General features: G+C 35.7%; 1 long non-coding RNA gene across 1 annotated transcript; it reads left to right on the top strand.

Moving 5' to 3' along the window:
* The first annotated feature begins 2,433 nt into the window (after positions 1-2,433).
* On the top strand, positions 2,434-5,873 carry LOC111021613 (uncharacterized). The gene is made up of 2 exons (XR_015791262.1): positions 2,434-4,554; positions 4,712-5,873. It is a non-coding gene; the product is annotated as an uncharacterized LOC111021613 (long non-coding RNA).
* The last annotated feature ends 4,600 nt before the right edge of the window (positions 5,874-10,473 follow it).

Genomic DNA, 10,473 nt, shown 5'->3' with positions numbered 1-10,473 from the left:
CTGGTTTTCATCGAAAAAAGAGCTGGAGAGAGTGCTATTTGCTTGTGGGTCGCGCTGTGCTCTTAAGGAAGCTTCTTATTCTCTGCCATCTACATCAACGATGAAATCTTCTTATGTCTTTTTCATCTATATTCTCTTTTTCATTATGAACTAAACCCCCACCTTCTGGAGGAGAGAGGGGTCAAGCTTTCTGTAATATCCATGTTTGCTATGTGTTGGAACTTCAAAAACTAATTTAATAGAAGTGTGCTTAATTGGCCATCTCACTAAATTAGTGTGACCAACTTGTTTAGTGTGTTAGCTCACTTGAGGCTCGGGAGAGTCCTTGTTGAGTGAGTTTACTTCTATTAGCAATAGTTTCCTCTTCTTGAAGTAGAAAGGTGAATACTCAGGGATGGGGTTCACCCTATTCCGCCTTAAGATTGATTTGACTACTTATTTTTATCACGCGGGAGTTGGGTAAAAGCATGTGTTAGGTATCTCGAGATAGAGCAGTGAATATCTGGGCAATCAGTGTTTTAGAGTAATCTTAGATAGCTATCTCGAAGAAAAACAGCAAGTGAAATGCCCCTCCCCAATTTATTCTCAATTCGTAGCTTCGCATAATTTCTATGTTTTCTGGATGGATGCTTCGGAGTGTGATCTGAAATTCGATTTGTTGTTCACTTTTCTTTTTATGTCTTTTAGATGTAGCAAACGAATCAAAGCATCTTTTACTTTTAATCTTTTGTATCTCGAAGTTGCTAAATCAATTTATAACCTATTTCCTTGAGGAGACGACCTTGTTAATACCCATTTCTCTAGTCAATGTGAGACTTTGTTTGCACTCCTTGCAATCCTAACAATCCTTCCCTTTCGAATAAAGTGTCACCACTTGTATTTTGTCCGAATAATCATTCATTCATCTACTCTCGACAGATACGTGACTCCCAATTAACAATAAGAGTCTGCTCTTATCCAACATGCCCGGATTATGTGTATGTATATAGGGTTAGTTTAGAGTTATTCTAGTAGAGGGTTAATAAATCACCACTCAACCCAAAAGTTTAAGTTTATAGGTTGGATAAATTTAATTCATTTATGAATATCTAATAAATTTACGTGGAATGATATCATTTGTTTTAGTAAGTAATTGAATTTTTGTGTGTTATTAAGTTTCATGAACTTTGATATTCTTATCACATTCTATGTTAGTTTTTTTAGTTAACTTTGATCAAAGATCATGACATTAGTTTTTTATTACTGTGGAGTGAGACTTTTGGAGGGTGTGAACTAGTTATTTACTGAATTTGTTAAGTTATATTAAACTGAGTACTACTCTATTTACTTTTCTGTTATAAAATTAGTTGTTGTATCTATCAGAGTGGTTGTAAGTATCTATCAGTGGTTATAATATTTCACAAGTCTTATAAATACTATTAAAAGTCCTTCCAATAACGAAAAAGGTGAGTGTGCATTTTCATCAAGAGATTAGTACATTAATAGACTATTTAAAGATCCTAATTACATAAAAGGATTGAATGTATGAAATCTACACTTTTGTCATGAAACAAACTTATTTAACATGGTACCCATCACCTAAATTACAAAACTATCACTTTGTATATACACATTAATATTAATTGATTTTTAAATTCCAGAATTCATTAATTGGAAGGTTATATTTTGAATCTCATGATATTTGCTTAATGATACTCCCCAAGAGAAGCTAAAATACCAAAACATCCAAAAATATCCTCAAATCCCTCAAATTCGAAAACCTCCAAAAATATCCCCAAATTCCCCAAATTCGAAAATAGTGACAGTTCGTGTCTTCTTCACAGTTCGCCGGGATTATTCTTCCGACTGCTTGCGCCTTCTTCGACGATTCAGCTCGATTTCGTTTGCTCCTCCATTCGTCTACTTCGTTTGTCTCAGAGGCTTCGTATCCGTCGCAGAGTTGTCTGTTCCCGTCGTTGAGCAGTCCGTTTCCGTTCTACCATCGTTCCGTTTCAGTCTGCTCCTTCGTCTACGGTCCCCACCTCCGTTTTTTCTCCACCACCATTATATCTTATAATGGTTGCCTTGCACTCTTTACCTTTTTGTGTATAGGGATATATAGGGATATATGGGGGAAAAATTGCTTGAACGGAGAGGAACCTGTTGAATCAAATCTGAAATGCTTTTGGTGGTGACTTCCAACAACCGGTGGGAAATTTACACACGAAGAGAAATGAAATTGGATATTTTTCCATTAATAATAATGATAAATCATGGGAATAAATCTTTTTTGAAGGAGTGAATCAAGCAATTAGTGTTGAAATTTTGTATGGGACCCACAATATTTAAAGGAATATGATTACAATTTAGGGATTCAAATATTTTAAATTTCCAAAAAAAAAAATAACTATAATAAAAGTAAATGTAATAAATAAGGATAAGATCGGTATTATACAAAAATCCTACATGCACAAATCTAAAAGTGTAAAATTTGAAAACTTTAAACATGTGTGAAATTAAGTTTAAAAAACAGCTCTACATTATCTCTTTCATTAACATGAAAGAATCTTTTATGGTATCAGATAACCCGTCGGACTTAGCGTCTTAATCCTATTTCCACGCTTCTTCCACGCGTCAGTTTTTTGTTCGAATATCATTGGAGTTTTTTTTTTCGAATATCAGATAGCCCGTCGGAATACTCATTGGCATCTTTTTTTTTTTTTTTTGCCCTTCTCATTCGAGATCATGGCGGTTTCTACCCCAAATGCAACGAAAGATCTCAATGCACCAATATTTCTGCTTTCAAATATCTGTAATTTGGTGTTTCTTCGCCTTGATTATACTAATTTTATTCTTTGGAAGTTTCAATTAACTTCTATTCTCAAGGCTCACAAATTATACGGGCTTGTCGATGGCTCTACAGCAAAACCATCTGAGTTCTTGGCTGCTTCTTCATCTGATGCTGTTCCGTCACCTAATCTTGCATTCAGCGACTGGATCGCAAAAGATCATGTCCTAATGACCCTCATCAATGCGACTTTGTCTCCTGCTGCGTTGGCTTATGTGGTTGGTTGTTCATCTTCCAAGGAAGTGTGGGAAACCTTAATCCAGCACTATTCTTCAAATTCTCGTACTAATATTGTCAGTATTAAATCGGATCAGAGTTGCAATCAATTACCAAGAAGCATGATGAATTGATCGATTCTTATATCCAGCGTATCAATGAGTTGAAGGATAAACTTACCAATGTTTCTGTTCAAATTGATGATGAAGATCTCACTATCTATGCCCTAAATGGATTACCTTCTTATTATAATGCCTTCCGCACGTCAATGAGGACCCGCTCGCAACCTATCTCCTTCAACGAGCTTTATGTCCTTCTAGTCTCTGAGGCGTCTGCGATTAATCAACAATTGAATAAGGATGAGGTTTTTGCCTCTCCCTCTGCTCTTCTTGCAAATCAGACTCCCTCCAAGCATCAGAATGTAAATCCCAATATTTTGCAAGGTCGCGGTTTTACTGGCAGAGGAAAGTTTCAGAATTTTGGTTGATCGAAATCATCTCCTAGCTCTCTTCCTAGGCTATCCGTTAGATTATAAGGGATACTTGTGCTACAACATGAGCAATGGTCGACTCTATACCTCTCGCCATGTCATTTTTGATGAGTCTCTATTTCCTTTTTCTCTTCCTTCTTCACCTGCTAATTCTCCTCCTTCCTCTTCCTCGTATCAACTTCCTTTTTCTTTTTTTTTTCCCCTCTGATCCTTTACCTCTGTCACCTACCATGCCTCCCATTCCACCTATTTTACCTTCCACGTCTCCTATCCATCAGCCCAATCTAATATCATACCAACCTTGCCCCTTATCCCGCATACTTCACCTCATCCTCCATCTCCTTCACCTATTGAACCCAATTTCCATTCCACTACACCTATTCCTCCAAATTATACCTCTCTTTTATTACATCCCTCATTACCAACTCCTACACCTTCTTCACCTTGTCCGGTCATGCCTATGATCTCTGCTTCAGATCCGTTGATTCCTGATTTTGCAACTTCTGGGATAAATTCTCCTTCAGTAGTGACTATACCACATAATACTCATCCTATGCAGACTCATGCTAACTCGGGTATTTCCAAGAGGAAAGTGTTCATGGAAACCTCTCTACCTAGTTCCTCTGTTGAACCTACTTCGTTTATTGCGGCATTTAAGTTGTCTCTCTGGAGAGATGTCATGGCTGAGGAATATGATGCTTTAATTCGGCAAAATACTTGGGTTCTTGCTCCTCTCCTAGCAGGTAAAATAGCTATAGGCTGCAAATGGTTGTATCGTGTTAAACATCATCTCGTTGGAAGTGTTGCTAGACATAAAGCTAGGTTGGTTACCAAGGGGTTTCATCAAGAGGCAGTATTGACTATGAAGAAACCTTTAGCCCAGTTGTCAATTGAAACTCACTGTTCGCATTATTTTCTCTCTTGCTGCACAGTATGGCTGGTCTCTCCATCAATTGGATGTTAAAAACGCCATTCTCCATGGTGAACTTCAAGAGGAGGTGTTTATGCAACAACCTCAAGGGTTTGTTAGTTCTTCTCATACTCATTATGTGTGCAAGCTTTTAAAGTCACTCTATGGTTTAAAACAAGCTCCTTGGGTTTGGTTTGAATGTTTTACCTCTCATTTAATAACCCTTGGTTTTGAAGCTTCACATACTGATTCGTCCCTTTTTGTGCAGCATTTTGATGACTCTATCACATATCTCCTATTGTATATCGATGACATTATTATTATCGGCAGTCATCATGTTTATATTGATCAGCAGTTGATATCTCAGCTTCGTTTACGTTTTGAAATGACTGACTTGGGTGTCTTGCGGTATTTTCTTGGGCTTGAAGTTAGCCATTCTTCTATTGGGATATATGTTAATCAAGCTAAGTATGCTCGCGATGTGCTTATTCGGTTTGGTATGCTTGCTTCCAAACCTTGTCATACAACTATTGCTCTTACTGCTCCATCTGATGTTGGTTCCCCATGTACTGTCGAGGATGCTCATAATTATGGGGCTATGGTTGGTGCCTTGCAATATCTCACGTTTAGTCGACCAGATATCGCCTTTTCTGTTAGGAAGTTGTCTCAACATATGCATGCCCCTTTTTCATCTCATTTGATTACAGCCAAACGGGTATTGCGCTATATAAATGGTTCTCTTCATGTCAGTCTTTTGTTTAAGAAAGGTGGTTCTGTTGATGAAGCTCTTAGGCTTCGAGCCTTTTCTGATTCGGACTGGGCTGGTGACCCCTCTTATAGACGATCCACTACTGGATTTGTTGTTTTCTTGGACTCAAATCCCATATCTTGGGCTGTTAAGAAACAGACCACTGTTTCTCGGAGTTCTACGGAGGCTGAATACCGAGCTCTCGCCATCAACTGCTGTTGAAATTTCGTGGCTAAGACAGCTTCTTAAAGATTTTCGTCTCTTCAGCCCTTACCCGCCTGTCCTATACTATGACAATCTTTCCGCTCTTCAGCTTGCCAAAAATCTGGTCTTTCATAGTCGAACAAAACACATTGAAATTGACTTTCAAAGAAAGATCTTACATTGCAGTTTGTTCCTAGTACTCAGCAGCTTGTTGATATGTTGACTAAACCACTTACTTGTGATAGACTGGAGTTCTTCAAAGCCAAACTCATGCTTCCTTAGGCTGTTCATTTGCGGGGGATATTAAATTGATTACTACTATATTTACTTTTCTGTTATAAAATTAGTTGTTGTATCTGTTAGTGGTTATAATATTTCTCAAAGTCTTGTATCTGTATAAATACTATTAAAAGTCCTTCCAATAATGAAAAAGGTGAGTGGACATTTTCATTAATATGAAAGAATCTTTCAAGTTAATGGTTGGAAATATACAATACTATTAAGACATTATTTATTGTGCATAGATTCAGCAAAGAAGGAACTATTGTTGGTTAGTGACGTGGGAACCAACCATTTCTTATACTTAATTATTACACAAATAATGGCGACCATTTTACTGTGATAAAAACGAATATTGATGACATATATAATAACACATATATAATGGCACACATTTAATGATACACGTAATGACGCGCGTTCTTTTTTTAGTACAACAATTTGGTGATATGAGAGATCGAACCACCGATTTCGAATGAAGAAGTACATGTCAATTGTCATTGAGCTATGTTGATATTGGTAATGACGCATGTTTAGTGACAATCAATGATGGACATTAAAAGTGATCGTTATCAAATCAAAATAAGGACACTTGAAACAATGTTGGTCGCCCGATCGTTTCCTTTTAATGATGGGCAGTACGCATCATTAAAACTCACATTTTTTGTAGTGCCTAGAGAAAGCACTACTAGAAAAATCAAACATTGTGGAAATTACCTCGATCAATCTCCACTACTTGATAAATTAACTTGTCTTGTTCAAGTTCAAACGGTTTTTGTCCAGTATGAGGTTCATCCAAAAATCCATTTTGGAATTTGAAGATTTCACCCATACAATAATTAGCCTTTAGACTATGACTCTGATACCATTTGTTAATAATTCATGTAGTCCTAATATATTTCCAACAATCATGGAGAAGATGTGTGACACGGCAATTTCTGAAATTTTAATACTGTTATGTATGCATTAATCTTGTTGTTTTGCTTATGCTAATGATCTCCAATGAATGTAAACAAAGAATGTGCATCAACTAATGCGAATTGATGTGCAGAATGCAACCTCCAGATGATTCGCAAATGAGAATGCTATCACCATTGTGTGGACAATTATGACAATCCGTTTGGTGCAGTAAGGATCATGACGGCAAATAATCATGATGCCAAATTCGCGGCGGGTGTGTGTGGCCTTGCTCGGCATCGAAAAGTTGCTTGTGCCCGGCCGGCCGTAGCTCTATAGCAAAAGCTCTGAACAAATTTCAGCAGGGTGCGGGAGCAGTGGAGCTTGCGATTGCGGCAGGGAATGAACACGAACAAAAGGTTGCACGACACCCAGGGGCGGATCTATGAAATCACAGCAAATGATAAATTATTTTATATATATATATAGTCGTTTTCGAGATTCTATGTATATGTAGTCGATTTCGAAATTCGGCTCTTCTTATTTTATATAATTTTTTTAGTTATTTCTTTAAATGCAGCGCAGCTACAAATATATAAAAGAAAAATTTTTTATATAAATATATCAATTTTATTTATGTCAGTTAAAAATTAAAAAAAAACAAAAAATTACTATATGTAAATAATAAATATAATTTTATATTCATTAAAAATTATATAAATATGTCTGTTTTTAAAAGTGAACAAAAAATATGGTGCCACCATTACATTTTTTCTTTTAAATTTTATGAATTTTATATCTATCTATCCATGGTCCTTTTTGACTTACTTGCCTTTTCAATTTTTTTTTTCCATTTTACAAGTTGTAACGTTCTTTATATAAATTATTGTATCAAAAAATATATATATATAGGGCTCCGTCCCGACATCAGGACCTCCCCCTTTGACCAACAAGTCCTCGAAAATTATCAAGTTTTCAAGATTTTATTATTATTCTTTTATATAATTTTTAATTTAAGTTTTACAGAGTCTAAATAAATCTATAATTTGAAGATTAATTATTTAAGTTACATTCTATCAAGCCCCCTAAACAAAATATTTGGATGTGCCACCCCATGACACCTAAGGTTGTTTGTGGGTTGACGATCCACAACAGAACTCTTCATCCATTTGTTTCAACCTCAACAATCGTTTTATGCCAAAACCAACATAGCTCACAACAATAATTGACATATATCTTTAATTAAAGGGTTGAGTGTTCGATCTCCTCCTATGTTGTACTAAAAAAAGAATCCATGAAAACCAAACTTCATTGCTGCCATTTCCTCTCTAGATTTTACAACAAATTGAGCAGCAGCTTAAGAAGTAATGGCTAAGCAATTAGAAATTGGAAAAGGATGAGCGTGGCAGTGTTCTTCATTCTCGACGTTCAATCCTCCAGTCAACCAAACATAGAAGCATGGAAGTTTGAATTTGGTGATTTTCCTTTTTAATATATTTAAATATATGACTAATTTTTTGTTATATTAACTATTGTTGCAGATAATTTTGAGAGTGGGCCTCAACGTATAAAATCTTGGGATTAGCATTAGCATAGACGATTTAAAGATCCTAATTACATAAAATGATGGAATGTATAGAATTTACACGAAACAACCTTAAATTCATTTTAAAATGCAAAATTGATTAATTGGAAGGTTATAATTTGGATCTCATAATTTTAGCTTAATGATACTTTCCAAAACAAATTAAAACCCTAAAATATTTTAAAAAAAATCCTAAATTCCCAAAATGTGAAAACCTTCCAAAATATCCCCCAAATCCTGTCTAAAAATCCCCAAATTCAAAATCGGAGACTTTTTCACTTCCTCCGTCTGCTGCCGTCTCTGAGTTTTGTAACCGTTCGTCGCCCGTCGTTGGACGCCGCCGTGACTGTTTCGGTCTGACACCACCGTGTTCGTCGGCCGTATCGGTAAGTTTCCTTTCCTCTGCTTCAATTTCCGTCTCCAGCCCCCGTCTTTTACGTTCCCCGTCTCATTTTCCGTCATTGTACGTCTACTTCAGTTATATCCCATTTTTCGTCTTCATACATTTCAGACCTTAATTTTCCGTCGGCGAACAACATTTTAGGCGACACATTCTTGCTGAACTACTTCTCCTTTCCGGCGTCGAACAATGGGTTCCTCGTCTACGGTCCCTTTTTTGTTTACACCAATAATAAGGTACTAGTCTTCTCGTTCGGTTTTGTATATATGTGTATAAAACTTATGTGTATATATTTTATAATTATTAGTACATAAGATATGGTACCAATCTCAATGGAACTTATGTTTCATATCTTATGTATATATGACTATAAGATATATACACATATAAGATATACACACATACAATATATCACCGTATTATATATTTGAGACCAGCAAAAGATTAGTATCATATATTATGTATATATAACTATAAGATATATACACATATACAATATATCCTCATATATACGAATATAAACGGGAAGACTAAGACTATGAGACGTTTAAAACTTCAATTCTCTATATACATAAATAAAATCCCCATATATACTAATCTTAACGGGAAGACTATTAACTTACGATTGGTATAAACAGAAGGGGACAGTAGACGGGGAACGCACTACACGGCGTCGGAAACCTGCAAAGACGTCGACGGAAACTTTATTTGACGACGGAAATTGAAGGTCTGGACGTCTCTGGGGAAGAAGGAATCAATACCTCGTTGACGGAAGCCCTGAAGGTCTGAAACGACGACGACGGGGAATAAACACGGTGGTTGGCGAGAGGGCAGCCGACTACTGGAAACAACGCACGGAGATGGCAGCAGACGGATTAAAAAATATTTAAAACTTTGATTTAACAAAATCTTTTTTGAAAGAGACATTTGAGGGATTAGTGTTGAAAAATTGAATGGGGTCCACGCTAATTAAAGGAATATAATTACAAATTAACGATTCAAATCTTTTAAATTTAAAAATTATAATAAAATAAAAAGCAAAGAATGGTCATTAATAAAAAATCCAAACATTAAAAGTGAAAATCTTAAAAACTAAAGACATTTATGAAATTAAGATTTAAAAATAACCCTCCGAAGATATCATCTCAAAAATCTTTTAATTTGGTAAATTTATGTTAAAGATAGTTGGGAGTTTAATCCAGGAGAAATCTGTTAATTCTCCCCCATGTAATTTGGACGGATTTCTTATCTTGATCTTTCTGTACTCTACCAGTGAAGTATAATTATTCACTCGTTTGGAGCCCATATATATTACATATTACCTCTCTTTTGTTAGATGGAATTGAATTTAATGTACTTTTAATTATCATTCATGAGACTTGTGGTAGAAATACTCTTGGATCGTGCAACAAACCACAAACTCTATATACTACTTCATTATCATTCAGCTGAAAATTGTTAAGTTTTTTATCCGGTTAATAGTTAGGACATAAAGAGTTTTAAAATTTATGTGACTTACGAGGACTTATCGATTTTTAATTCAAATCGATTCATATTTTGAGTATCATAATTATTGTGTTTTTTGTGTGAGATAGCATGCTAAAATGTTAGTGATTTCGCCTATGGCCATTTCATTTAGCATGTTAGAAATAATTTTCCCTATTTGTACGCAACGCTCACGTGTGATAATTACATTTTTTTTTTTTTTTTGAATAAGACCCCATAAAAGAACTAAAGCAACAAACTTGCAGGGAACACGCCTCCCACACTAGCGATCTCTCTGTAACCATTGCCCAACGTGCAATTTCATGAGCCAAATCGTTCCCAACTCTCGCAATATGGTGAATCGAAATTACACCGGCGTATAAAGCACGAAATTTCACCTCGTTGATCAACCATCGAATCTCAATGAGGTCT

Source organism: Momordica charantia, assembly GCF_013281855.1.
Source record: "Momordica charantia cultivar OHB3-1 chromosome 6 unlocalized genomic scaffold, Mcharantia_2.0 BLBB01000006.1, whole genome shotgun sequence".
NCBI classification, from domain to species: domain Eukaryota; kingdom Viridiplantae; phylum Streptophyta; class Magnoliopsida; order Cucurbitales; family Cucurbitaceae; genus Momordica; species Momordica charantia.
The sequence above is the reverse complement of the archived record's forward strand: the minus strand, read 5'-3'. Positions and strand labels throughout refer to the sequence as shown.